Consider the following 14,387-nt stretch of genomic DNA (forward strand, 5'->3'; position numbering starts at 1 on the left):
TTCATATTTTTGCATATTTAAGACACAGAGAACGAAAAGCTCCCTAACAAGTCATGATTTGGCTAGTGCTAAAATAAGGATCAAGATCGTTCTTAGGGAATGTTCAGTCAAGTTACTAACAGGATCGGACAATGGATACACATGAAGTGGTCCATCTGGACATATGTCACCTGCTTTCAGCAAAAGGAGCTTAGGTCTCTGCTGAAGTCAAAGCATGGTGGGAACCACTAGATTTGGTTTGAAACTTCCTTCCAGCCAGCCCCAAATAAAGAGTGAATGGTGGGTCTGGTAAGAGGCCATGTGCTAGAGTGGAGTGAACACAAGCACAAGAGTTGATGGAACTCTGTTCAAATCCCAGCTCTCCTGCTTTTCATTCGTCACTTCAAACCTGTTAAGTTTCATTTTTCTCAACAAAACTGTGACTTCTTTGTGATAAATAATGCCTAAAAGGGCACAAACCAGGTGATGAATGAAACCCGCTGAATTTAATACAATCAATTGTTTTGATGAAAGATATGAAAACTACCCCCCCCCCCATTGTCCAGATGTTTCCAAAGATCTGAGTGGCCGGGATCAGGTACATGAAACATCTGGATAATGAACTTCATTGTCAAAAATCCATGACAAAGGCTTTAAGCTATTGCTGTTCTTGCCCTCATGTACCTTGCTAGTAGTCTCTGTCACTGTGACAAATCCACATGTCCAGGCTTGAGACCTGTGGCTAAACGATTCTTTCTGTTTGGCAGGTGTAATATTTGTAATTGGATTAACACCGCTGCTACCGACGGAGACACTAATCTTGAAAAATAATGACCACTTCAACAGTTTTGTGAGCTTCAGACAGCTGTCTATATGAAGGCGTAGCACGGTGTGAGAGAAAATTTGCTTTCCATGGGGAAACAGGTCTCTTTTTATTGGAGCAGTCTCAGTTTCATGTCTTACCTGTAATTTCAAAACCAGGACCAAAAATACCCAGTGCTTTTGCCCCAAACATATAAAATATGGGCCACGTTTGCCAAACCATCTGGTGCAGTACAAAGAATATGTTTTCTAGAATTATTGAATATTTAACCTAAATGACAAACAACGACAATCATACCATTAGCTAACATTTAATGAGTGTTTACTATATGCCAGACGCCACATACTTTATATGAATTATCTCATTTCATCTTGAACAAAAGTCTATACTCATTGCCTAAATGAGAAAACTGAGGCTCAGAGGGACTTGCACAGTAAGTGGTAGAGTCTGGATTCAAATCCACAGTTGTAGGACGCTGGGGCCCAAGCTCATGAGGCACTCAGCTGTGCAAACTATAGTTCATTTTGCCTTCACAGCAACCCTGTAGGTAGGCGGCATTCTTCTCACTTTACAAGGAAGTCAGAGAAGCTCAGAGTAATTTTCTCAAGGTCACACAGCTAATAAGTGAAGGTGCTGAGATGGGAATATTCAATATTTTCTGTCTCCAAATCTTACGCCTTGTCCAATTCTAATGCACTGTGTGTCATGCCTACACAAGGCATTAATGTGGAGGTGGGATCACTGGATATGATCTCTCTGGGCATATCACACCTCCACTAAGAGCTGGGGACTGCACCCTACTTACTGTACGAGGCTGCAGCACACTCTGAAGTGCTTCCTGTATGCCTCTCTTTAGGCTTCTCTTGGGACTATTTTTCATTTTGAATTCCAGGATAAACTCACAGGCCATGAGTGCCAAGCACTTGAATACACAAGGAACAGAGGTAGTAGCTCATTTGAAGATGAAAACCAGGTGTAAATCTTCACCATAGCTATGCTGCTCGCCTAGGACATAAATCAGGTAACAGTGGATGGGGCAGGGGCCCACAGGGAAAGAGGAGTTGGCAGACAGATCAGGTCTCTCTCTCTCTTTCTCATTCTCTCTCTGTCTCTCTGTCTCTCTGTCTCTCTCTCTCTCTCTCTCTCTCTCTCTCTCTCTCTCTCTCTCTCTTTCTCTCTCTCCCTTTCTCTCCCTCTCCCTCCCTCTTCCTCTCTCTCCCTCTCTGAAGCAGTGGGGGGTGAGGCTCTTCCTTGCTATTATACCTATATTTCTTATCTATAGGATAATGCAATCAAATTACATATGGACAGAATTCAAAAAGTTCAAGCCAAGATAACCAAGGTAGGGGGTGGAGAACTGGAAGAAGCTAGAGTATGTGACTCATTCCAACAGGGCCCTTGTAACTACACTGGTAAGAAGGAAATGTTGCCTTGGGAAAGATTTGCACTTGCCAAATGATCAGGTCCATCCTCTAGCACAGTGAGCCAAGCCATTCAGAATTTGACCTTGACATTGTTTAGAAACCTATCAAAGTTGGAAGATACCCTTAAATACCATCAAGCCCAAACTGCATTTTATAGGTCCTGAGAGAGAAAGGGACTCATCCAAGGTCATGCAGTCATAATGGGGTCAAAACCATCTCTTAGACCTTGTGAATTCTGGTTCAGGAATCGTAAAACTACCATGGTCCCTCTACAAGAAAACGAATGCAGCAATCTATGCTAGAGAAATAGGAGGAAAAAGGCAAGTCGGGAACCAGAAGCAGAGATCCAGCCATGAGGACTGGGCATTCTTTAATTAGAACACTAGCCCCTGTAAGATGTTCTTTCCTGGCCAGGCGCGGTGGCTCACTCCTATAATCCCAGCACTTTGGGAGGCTGAGACGGGTGGATCACGAGGTCAAGAGATTGAGACCATCCTGGCCAACGAGATGAAACCCCGTCTCTACTAAAAATACAAAAGTTAGCTGGGCATGGTGGTGCGTGCCTGTAGTCCCAGCTACTCGGGAGGCTGAGGCAGGAGAATTGCTTGAACCCAGAAGGTGGAGGCTGTGGTGAGCCGAGATTGTCCCATTGCACTCCAGTCTGGGTAACAAACGTGAAACTCCATCTTAAAAAAAAAAAAAAAAAAAGATGTTCTTTCCTATCTCCTTTTACTTGTGAGGAAATCAAGCCTTAGAGATGAAGGCCTTTGAAAAGGTCACCCATCTAAGACATAAGGAATGGGACTTGCAGGTTGGTCTGACTCCAAAGCTTATGTGCTTTTCACACAGCAATGTTTTGGTCCCCTCCTTTCTCTGTGGCTTCCTCCCAAATAGAAATATGCCCCTTCAAGTTACAAGTGAGTTTTCACATGTTCATTTTTTTGCAATTGTAATGAACACTGAATAAGCCCTCATCTGCAAACCCAGATATGACAAAGCTTTGGCTGATGCCTCGTTCTTACGTCCCAGGAATAACTTTGGACTGCCCTTGTCTTCAGGATGCAAGGAAAACAGGCAGAAAGCCATCAGAATAGCCTGTCAACTCGTTCATAACCACATATGGCTTTATAATCTCCCCACAGAAACTGGTGTGCCACCTAAGGGTGCTGGGGCTGCCTGTCTGGCTGTGACATCCAAGCTACCAGCTAGCTGGGATGGTGCTGTGGGAGCTTCTTCCTGCCTAAGGGCAAAGGATACAGCTGCAGTCTGCATTCAACACTAGGAAGTACTTGCCTCCACACACAGCCCCTTGGGGCACCCTACCTCAGCCCCACCATGGTACCCCTGTAGCAGTTGACTGGTGTCTCTTCTTTCAGAAAGGCTGACAGACATTGAAGTAGTGGGGACAGCCCCGGGAGTAGGAGGAAGAATTCAGAACTGCTTATTTGAAGTTGAACTTGCTGAATTGCTAATTGTATAAGTGGCACATCATTAGGCTGCTTGCTCATTCCTCCTCTTGAAAATGAGGGTACCTCACATATCCTACAGGCAGTGCAGAAATCATCAGGCAGCTGGGTTTGTGTAAATCGATTCCTAGTTTCCCACTGACACACATTTTGATCAATCTCCAAGTGCCCAACAGTTGGCAGTTGCCCTTCACACTCTGCCTTTAAGCTACTTTGCCCCCAGCCCCTCATCAAGTAGGTAATGATCTGGAAACTCACATGAGTCGCTGCTAAAAGGAAAGCCCAATTTAAAGGGATCCTTCCAAGACAACCATAAAATAAATAACAAAATGGCAGGAGTAAGCCCTCATTCATCAATAATAACACTGAATGTAAATGTACTAAACTCTTTAGTGAAAATACATAGAATGGCTGAATTGATTTTTTTAAATGACCCAATGATCTGTTGCCTACAAGAAACACACTTCACTGATAAAGACACAAATAGACTGAAAACAAAGGGATGGAAAAAGATATTCCATGCCAATGGAAACAAAAAAGAGTAGGAGTAGCTATACGTATATCAGCCAAAATAGCTTTCAAGACAAAAACTATAAAAAGAGACAAAAAAAGGTCACTATATAATGATAAAGGGGTAAATTCAGCAAAAGGATATAATGATTTTAAATATACGTGTACCCAACACTGGAGCACCTAGATACATAAAGCAAATATTATTAGAGTGAAAGAGAGAGATAGATCCCAATACAATAATAGCCAGACTCCAACACCCACTTTAAGCATTGGACAGATCTTCCAGACAGAAAACCAAGAAAGAGATATCAGACTTAAGCTGCACTATAGACAAAATGGATCTAATAGATACAGAACATTTCATCCAGTGGCTGCAGAATGCACTTTCTTCTCCTCAGCACATAGATCATTCTCAAGGATAGACCATATGTTATGCCACAAAGCCAGCCACAAAACATTTTTAAAACCTGAAATAATATCAAGCATCTTTTCTGTCTGTAATGGAACAAAGCTAGAAATCAAGAATGTGAATTTGGGAAACTACAAAAATATGTAAAAATGAAACATATGCCCCTGAATGACCAGTGGATAATGAAGAAATCAAGAAGGAACTGAAAAACTTCTTGAAACAAACGATAATAGAAAAACAACATACCAAAGCCTATGGGATACAGTAAAAGCAGTAGTAAGAGAGAAGTTTATAGCTATCAGTGCCGACACCAGAAAAGAGGAAAAACCTGTCTTCAAAGGGAATAATCTAACTTCTTGCCATTTGGGGGGATTTTGTAAGCTTTCATTAGATTCTGCTTATCAGGTTAAGAACATTCATTTTGATTTTTATTTGCTAAGAGTTTTTAAAATCGTGAATTATTTTGAATAATAAAAATTTTATTTCCCCCATCCATTGAAATATTCTTTTCTTTTGTTAAAGTGGTTGAATTATACTAATTATGTTTTCTGCTGTGAACCCATCTGAAATTGGACTCAATGCACTATTTATTTTATACATGGCTGGTTCAATTTAATAATAATTGATGTAGGTACTTTTAAATTTGTGTTTTATAATAAATTTGGCCTATTCTCCTTCCTGCAAAATAGAAAAAGGGGAAAAACTTCAAATAAGCAACATAACAATCCATTTTAAAGAACCAGAAAAACAAGAGCAAATCAAACCCAAATCAGTAGAAGAAAAGAAATAAATAAAGATCAGAGCAGAAATAAATGCAATGTAAATAAAGAAAACAACACAAAAGAGCAGTGAAACAAAAACTTGGTTCATAAGACCATTTTGTGATGCACTAAATAATTTACTATTGCAAAGTTGGCGTTTTTAGTTAAAAGCTTTCAGGTATGCCAAAATCATGTTGAAAACTTCTCATGATTAAAGAAAGTCACCATATGCATGTAAAAATGGATCAGGTAATTTCTATAAAAAAAAAAATCCATGCTCTAAGTGTTATTTAAAAGCTTTCAGGTTGTTCCCCGGAATGTTTTTGAAAAACAGGTGTTTCTGTAAAACAATGCTATGAAGAAATGTTAACATTTTCCTGATAAAACTAGTAGAGTCCAGTCCTGAGAACAATGTCAAATATACATAATAGAAAAAAAAACACAAATATTTTTGAATATATGAAGTCGTATTTTCCATTAGGTTTAGGTCCTAATTATGAATTAGGAATAGTCATGTCATTTGACAAAATATACAGTGAAGCTAAAGGAAAGAATGCTTTGTAGAATCATTGCACTGTAAAGGTGATGGAGATTTCAAATATTCAAACATATAGGTATATTAAAATAAAATTATATTATACATAAAAAACAAAGAAAAAATCCAAATAAATAAAATCAGAAATGAAAAAGGAGACATTACAACTGACACTGCAAAAATTCAAAGTATCATTAGTGGCTAGGATGAGCAAGTATATGCCAAAAAATTAGAAAATCCAGAAGAAATGAACAAATTCCTAGGCACATACAACCTACCAAGTTTGAACCATGAGGAAATCCAAAACCTTCAGACCAATAGCAAATCATAAGAACAAAACTGTAATAAAAGTCTCCCAGTAAAGAAGCCCCCTGGACTTCACAACCTCACTGTTGAATTCTACCAAACATTTAAAGAAGAACTAATACCAAATTCTTCTGAAATTCTACTCAAATTCTTCTGAAAAATAGAGAAAGAGGGAATACTTCCAAATTCATTCTACCCTGATACCAAAACCAGAGAAAGACACGTCAAAAAAAGAAAACTACAGGCCAATATCTCTAATGAATATTGATGCAAAAATCCTCAACAAAACACTAGCAAACTGAATTCAATAATACATTAAAAAGATCATTCATCATGACCAAGTGGGAAATATCCTGGGATGCTAGAATGGTTCAACATACACAAATCAACCAATGTGATGCAACATATCAGCAGAATGAAGGACAAAAACCATATGATCATTTCAATTAATGCTGAAAACACATATCATAACATTCAATCTCTCCATGATTTAAAAAAACACCTCAAAAAACTGGGTATAGAAGGAAGATAGCTCAATATAATAAAAGCTATGTATGACAGAGCCACAGCCAGTATAATACTAAATGAGGAAAATTGAAAATCTTTCCACTAAGATCTGGAACATGACAAGGATGCCTACTGTCACCACTGTTGTCCAATATAGTACTGAAAGTCCTAGCTACCATGATCAGACAAGAGAAAGAACCATGTGGCGTCCAAATTGAAACAGAAGAAGTTAAATTAGCCTTCTTTGCAGATGATATGATCTTATATTTGGTAAAACCTAAAGACTCCACCAAAGAACTATTAGATCTGGCAAACAAATTCAGCAAAATTGCAATTACAAAATCAACATACAAAAATCACTAGCATTTCTATATACCAACAGTGAATAATCTAAAAAAATTTTTTTAAGTAATCCCATCTACAATAGCCACAAATATAATTAAATACCTAGGAATCAACTTAGTCAAAGAAAAAGATCTCTGTAATAAAACTATAAAACACTGATGAAATAAATTTAAGAGGGTACCAAGAAATGGAAAGATATTCCATGTCCACGTATTGGAAGAATCAATATTGTTAAAATGTCCATACTACTAAAGTAATCTACAGATGTGTTGCAATCCCTATCAAAATACCAGTGATATCCTTCACAGAAAAAAAAATCATTGTAAAATTTCTACGGAACCATAAAAGGCACAGCATAGCCAAAACTATCCTAAGTTAAAAGAACAAAACTTGAGGAGTCACAGTGCTTCATTTCAAGTTATACTACAGAGCTGTAGCAACCAAAAACAATATGGTACTGGCATAAAAACAGACACATAGATCAATGGAGCAGAATAGAAAACTCCAACACAAATCCACACATAGACAGTGAACTGATTTTCGATAAAATTGCCATGAACATAGACAGTGGAGAAGACAGTCCTTTCAATAAATGGTGCCGGAAAACCTGAATATCCATATGCAAAAGAATGAATCTAGACCCCTATTTGTTGTCATATAAAAATCAAATCAAAATGAATTAAAGACTTAAATCTAAGACATCATCATCTGAAACTACTACAAGAAAACATTAGGGAAACTCTCCAGGACATTGGTTTGAGCAAAGATTTCTTGAGCAATACCCTACATGCACAGGCAACCAGAGCAAAATAGACAAATGGGCTCACATCAAGTTAAAAAGCATCTGCACAGCAAAGGATATAATCAATAAAGTGAAGAGAGAATCCAGAGAATTGGAGAAAATAATTTCAAACTACCAGCATTACAAGGGATTAATAAACAGAATACATAAGGAGTTCAAGCAAGTCTATAGACAAATCTAATAATTTGATTAAGCAATGGGCAAAGGATTTGAACAGACATTTCCCAAAAGAAGACATGCAAATGGAAAACGGGCATATGAAAAGGTGCTCAATGTAACTGATCATCAGAGAAACATAAATAAAAACTACAATGAGATATCATCTCACCCCAGTTAAAATGGCTTTTATCTAAAAGACAGGCAATAACAAATGCTGGCAAGAATGTGGAGAAAAGGGAACTCTCATACACTGTTAGTGGGAATGCAAATTAGTATGACTGCCATGGAGAACAGTTTGGAGGTTCCTCATAAAACTAAAAATAGAGCTACCTTATGATCCAGGAATCCCATTGCTGGGTATATATGCAAGAGAAAGGAAATCAGTATCCAGAAGAGATATCTGCACTTTCAGCTTTGTTGCACCACTGTTCACATAGCTAAAATTTGGAAGCAACCTAAGGATCCATCAACAGATGGATGGATAAAGAAAATGTGGTACTCTGTAAATTCTGAATATCAGCCCTTTTTCAGATGGGTAAACTGGAAAAATTTTTTCCCGTAAAGAACTAAAACACATTTACAAGAAAAAAAACAAGCCCATTCAAAAATGGGCAAAGGATATGAACAGACACTTTACAAAAGAAGACATACATGAGGCCAACACACATATGAAAAAATGCTCATCATCACTGGTCATTAGAGAAATGCAAATCAAAACTACATTGAGATACGACCTCACGCCAGTTAGAATGGTGATCATTAAAAAATCTGGAGACAACAGATGCTGGAGAGGATGTGGAGAAATAGGAACACTTTTTTTTTTTTTTTGAGATGGAGTTTCGCTCTTCTTACCCAGGCTGGAGTGCAATGGTGCGATCTCAGCTCACCGCAACCTCCGCCTCCTGGGTTCAGGCAATTCTCCTGCCTCAGCCCCCTGAGTAGCTGGGATTACAGGCATGTGCCGCCATGCACAGCTAACTTTTTGTATCTTTAGTGGAGACAGGATTTCACCATGTTGACCAGGATGGTCTCGATCTCTTGACCTCGTGATCCACCTGCCTCAGCCTCCCAAAGTACTGGGATTACAGGCGTGACCCACCGCACCTGGCCAGGAACAATTTTACACTGCTGGTGGGAGTGTAAATTAGTTCAACCATAGTGGAAGACAGTGTGGCGATTCCTCAAGGACCTACAAATAGAAATTCCATTTGACCCAGCAATCCCATTACTGGGTATATATCCAAAGGACTATAAATCATTCTACTATAAGGACACATGCACACGAATGTTCACTGCAGCACTGTTTACAATAGCAAAGACCTGGAACCAACCCAAATGCCCATCGATGATAGACTGGACTGGGAAAATGTGGCACATATACACCATGGAATATTATGCAGCAATCAAAAATGATGAGTTCGTGTCCTTTGTAGGGACATGGATGAATCTGGAGAACATCATTCTCAGCAAACTGACACAAGAACAGAAAATGAAATACTACGTTCTCACTCATAGGTGGGTGATGAACAGTGAGAACACATGGACACAGGGAGGGGAGCACTTCACACTGGGGTCTATAGGGGGGAATGGGGAGGGACAGTGGTGGGGGGAACTGGGGAGGGATAGCATGGGGAGAAATGCCAGATGGGGTGAAGGGGAGGAAGGCAGCAAATCACACTGCCACGTGTGTACCTATGCAGCTATCTTGCATGTTCTGCACATGTACCCCCAAACCTAAAATGCAGTAAGAAAAGAAAATGTGGTACTTATCTGCAATGGAGTACTATTAAGCCATAAAAAGAATGAGATCCTGCCATTGCACCAAATGGATGGAACTGGAAGTCACTATACTAAGTGAAATAAGCCAGGCATGTTCTTTGTTATTTGTGGGATCTAAAAATCAAAACAGTTGAACTCATGAGAGAATAGAAGGATGGTTACCAGAGACTGAGAATGGTAATGGGAGGGGTTGGGGGGAAGGTGGGGATGGTTAATGAATACAAAAAATAGAAGGAATAAATAAGATCTAGTATTTGGTATCTCAACAAGGTGACCATAGTCAATAATAATTTAATTGTATCCTTTAAAATAACTAAGTGTAATTGGACTGTTTGTAACACAAAGGATAAATGCTTGAGGGAATGGATATCCCATTTTCCATGATGTGATTATTATGCATTGCATGCCTGTACCAAAACCTCTCAGGTACCCCAGAAATGTATACACCTACTATGTACCCACAAAAATTAAAATTAAAAATTAAAAAATAGGCTGGCTCATGCTTGTAATCCCAGCACTTTGAAAGGCCCAGGTGAGAGGATCCGGAGGTCAAGAGATCGAGACCACCCTGGCCAACATGGTGAAACCCCTTCTCTATTAAAAATACAGAAATTAGCTGGGCGTGGTGGCGTTGCCCTGTAGTCCCAGCTACTCAGGAGGCTGAGAATCGCTTGGACCCAGGAGGCGGAGGTTGCAGTGAGCCAAGATCACGCCACTGCACTCCAGCCTGGCGACAGAGCGAGACTCTGTCTCAAAAAAAATTAAAAATAATAAAAAATGAGAAACCCTTTGAATATACCTGGGCAGTTATTTTAGATGAAGGTCTCTCCCAAAACAGTCACACTTGTTTTTGACTCAAATTGTATTTGTTACTTTTCTGACATGTATCTAAATTTTTAACAGTTTTATGGAGGTATAATTCACATACCATGCAATTCATCCATAAAGTATACAAAGGGTTTGAGCATATTCTTAGACATGTGCAATCAGCACCACGGTCCATTTCTGAACATTTTCAGTCACCTCCAAAGAAACCCTATGCCCTTTATCTGTCTCTGGCCTATCTGGCTACTCCTTCCAGCCCCTACTACCATTCATCTACTGCCTGTCTTGGTGGATTTTCCTTTTCTGGACATTTCAAATAAATGTAATCATACAACAGTGATCTTTTGTGTCTGGCTGTTTTTCACTTGCATAATGTTTTGAAAGTTCATCCATATTGTGACACTTATCAGTACTTCATTCCTTTTCATGGCCTGGATCATATTCCATTTTATGGATATCCACATTTTTTTAAAAGTAAAATGCATCTAAACACTCTCATCCCCTTATTAAAGTTGAGACCTTTCTCTCTGACTCTTTTTGAATCTCTGTAGGCCAAATCTCCTATTTTTCTACGTCCTGTCCAATTTTTATATCTCATTTTTGAAAAATGTATTTTTAGTGAATAGTAATGAAACCCTAATCAAAACCCCAATGTGAATCTTTATGGAACTTAAGTTTACTTTAAGGTTCATTTGAAATAAATAACCTTTAAAAAAAGAAACAAAAACTAAAACAATCTCATCCTCACTCCCTTGACAAATCCATAGATCTGTTCTGAGCACCCGCTGTGGTAGAACTATTACTAACATTATTGGGGGGGCGTAGGGATGAATAAAGAGGTGTCACAAGCATATTTGTTCATTCATTCCACAAACATCTACTGTCTCCTATGTGCTGGGAATGGTGCTTAGGCACTTGGAATTCAGAGGTGAAGAAGACATGGTCCCCTGCTTTCCATGAGCTCACAGTGAAGACAGTATTATGGAAAAACCATACAAGATAACTCCACAGTGTATAACTATTGAGAGCGTCTACAAATTATTGGAAGCTCGTTTTCCACTCTGGAGGAGTTCATGGCCCAGGCTTGGGTTCCTTGTTCCACAAACATTCATAACAGAAACTAGCCCACGAGAGAGCAGCAGCTGCGGATTCAGGTGTTTTGTTTTGTTGTTGTTATTCATTTGTTTTGAATTTTTTATTGAGGTGAAATTCACACAACACAAGACGAACCATTTTAAAGTGTATAGTTCAGTGGAATTTAATACATTACATGTTGTGCAACTGTCACCTCTATCTAGTTCCAAGACGTTTTCATCACCCTAGAAGAAAACCTTGTACCCATTAAGCAAAGCAGTCACTCTCCCTTTCACCCTCCCCTCAGCTCCTGGCAATCAATTGTTTTCTGTCTCTATGGATTTATCTACTGCGGATCATTCACATAAGTGGAATCATACAGTATGTGGACTTTTTAGTCTGGCTTCTTTCACTTGGGGCATCACGTTTCCGAGGCTCATCCATGTTGTAGCATGTATCGATCAGCATGTCAGTCTTTTATACAGCTAAACCATATTCCATTGTATGGATACACCACGCTTTGTTTATACATTCATCCAATGATGGGCACTTGGGTCGTTTCCATTTTTTCACTATCATGATTAATTGAATGGTCATGTACAAGTTTTTGTGTGGACATATGTTTTCACTTCTCTTAGGTATATACCTAAAAGTAGAATTGCCAGATCATATGTTAATACTCGTTTAACTTTTTGAGAAACTGCCAAAGTGTTTTCCACAGCAGCTGCAACATTTTACATTCCCACCCGCAATGGACAGGGTTCCGGTTTCTCCCAGGGATTCAGTTTTATTTCTTACTTTCAGAGAAGAGGTCCATTAAATTGGAAACACCCAATTAGCCCAAATGATTGACCATAATGGTGGGCACTTGAGTCTGGACCTCTTAATTAATGTCTAGGCTCGGGGGAGAAACAAAACAAATGAGGACAATGCAGCAGGTGTGGGAGCCTCCCTTCCTCCAAAGCTCTGAGAATACCTCTGTGCATGCTCACAGCCTAAAGGGGCAGGTTGGCAAGGTGGCTGTGAATTGTCCCCTGGCCGACATAAATAATCCACAGCACCAGGCCCAGCAGAGGGCTGGGAAAAGGACATTCTCAGCTATGAGAGCGAAGCCTAGGAAAACCCAGGAGGTGATTTTATAAAAGGAATAACACGAAATCAATAATGACTCTGGCAATAAGGGCAAGAACAGCACAGCCTTCTCTATTAAACAGGAAATTGGAGGAAGCTTCAATGGGTTGTGAAGGCACTTAGATCCCATGGTATTTGACACTGGCTTCTGTCCCTTGGAATGAAGGTTCAACATAAATCTAGGAAATAAATAATAATGATGAATGTCTAGCTTTAAAGATGACGACATATAAGTATATCACGGAAACTTGCCCTTACGGCCCATCTCACTCCTTCAGTGATCAGCTTGACAAATATTGAATCCCCTTCACCTCCAGCCTATATCACTCCCTGGACAGGTCAGTCCCATGGTGAGGTGGTATTAAATTTTTCAAGTCATTCACTGGCATTTTCATGTGCTAAGACTGTCACTGTCAAGATGACATGCCACTCACTGTCCAGGAAGAGCGGAGGCACAATACCAAAGAACCCTCCTCAAAGCCCAAAAGTTTGCATCCTTATGGGAGAAAAATCCCAGTGACAGATCTCAGTCAGCTCCCAAACCCTTAGATCTTCAGTAACTTAAGATTTAGGTGGGTGAATGTCAAACACTTTTAGAAGCAGAGTCCTTTTGTCAAGTAAAATCTTCCAATAACTTCATTAGATAAAACAGAAAAACTGAGACACTTTAACTAAAGAGGGGATGCAGTAAAGGGAGAGGATGTGAGAGCAGAGCTACCATTCAATGCCCAGCAGGATGGGCACTATACATCTCCAGGAAGTGCCATTCAGGTATAGAAGAAGTTCTCAAAGTGTGGCATAAAGACACTGGTAGTCCCTAAGATCATTCACAGCGAGTCCAGTCTGTAAGGTCCTCTCTTTTCCAAATAAATGTCTGTGTGAGGCTGGATTTTCTTCATATACTTCAACCAAAACAACATATCACAACAGACTACATGCAGAAGCTGATATGAGAATCCATGTATCGTCTATGGAGCCAAATATCAAAGACATTTGCAAAGTATAAAACAATGTCACTCATTATTTTTTTACTTTGGAAATAGGTTATTTTTCATAAAAGTATATTAGCATAAAATAAGTACAATTGTTCTTTTAAATTGATAATACACATTTTTGAAAATTTCTCAGTGTTAAATTCTAATGCAGACAATATCAATAGGTAAATTCCACATGAACCAAAGCTCTCTGGGGTCCTCAGTCATTTCTAAGAGTGTAAAGGAGTCCAGAGACGGAGAAGTTCGAGAACCGGTGACACAGGCTATGATGTGAATGGCAGTTTGCTCTTGAGGCTCTAGGTTGGAGGGTCTGGGCTCTGCCTGCTCAGCCTCCTCTGCCACCTTCCATACCCCTGAGGCAGCCCTCAGCATGCCTCCTCAGAACCCTGAGAGTCCAAGTTTGAAAATAACTAGTCGAGTCCAGCCTCCTCATTTTAGAGACCATTTAAGGAAGCTGAGAGTTCTGAATCTGCAAGTCAAGAAGAGCAGAAGAGCTGGGGTTACATCCAGGTCTTCTTCAGGGAGCTTCTCTTCCCTTACACTGTACTGCCACC

At 39.5% G+C, this 14,387-nt stretch overlaps 1 protein-coding gene across 6 annotated transcripts in view; it reads right to left on the reverse strand.

Moving 5' to 3' along the window:
• The window catches only part of HS6ST2 (heparan sulfate 6-O-sulfotransferase 2), a 320,588-nt gene that overhangs the window by 92,450 nt on the left and 213,751 nt on the right, over positions 1-14,387 (reverse strand). The gene's annotated exons all lie outside the window — the stretch shown is intronic.

The sequence above is a fragment of the Callithrix jacchus genome, chromosome X, assembly GCF_049354715.1.
Source record: "Callithrix jacchus isolate 240 chromosome X, calJac240_pri, whole genome shotgun sequence".
Classification (NCBI taxonomy): domain Eukaryota; kingdom Metazoa; phylum Chordata; class Mammalia; order Primates; family Cebidae; genus Callithrix; species Callithrix jacchus.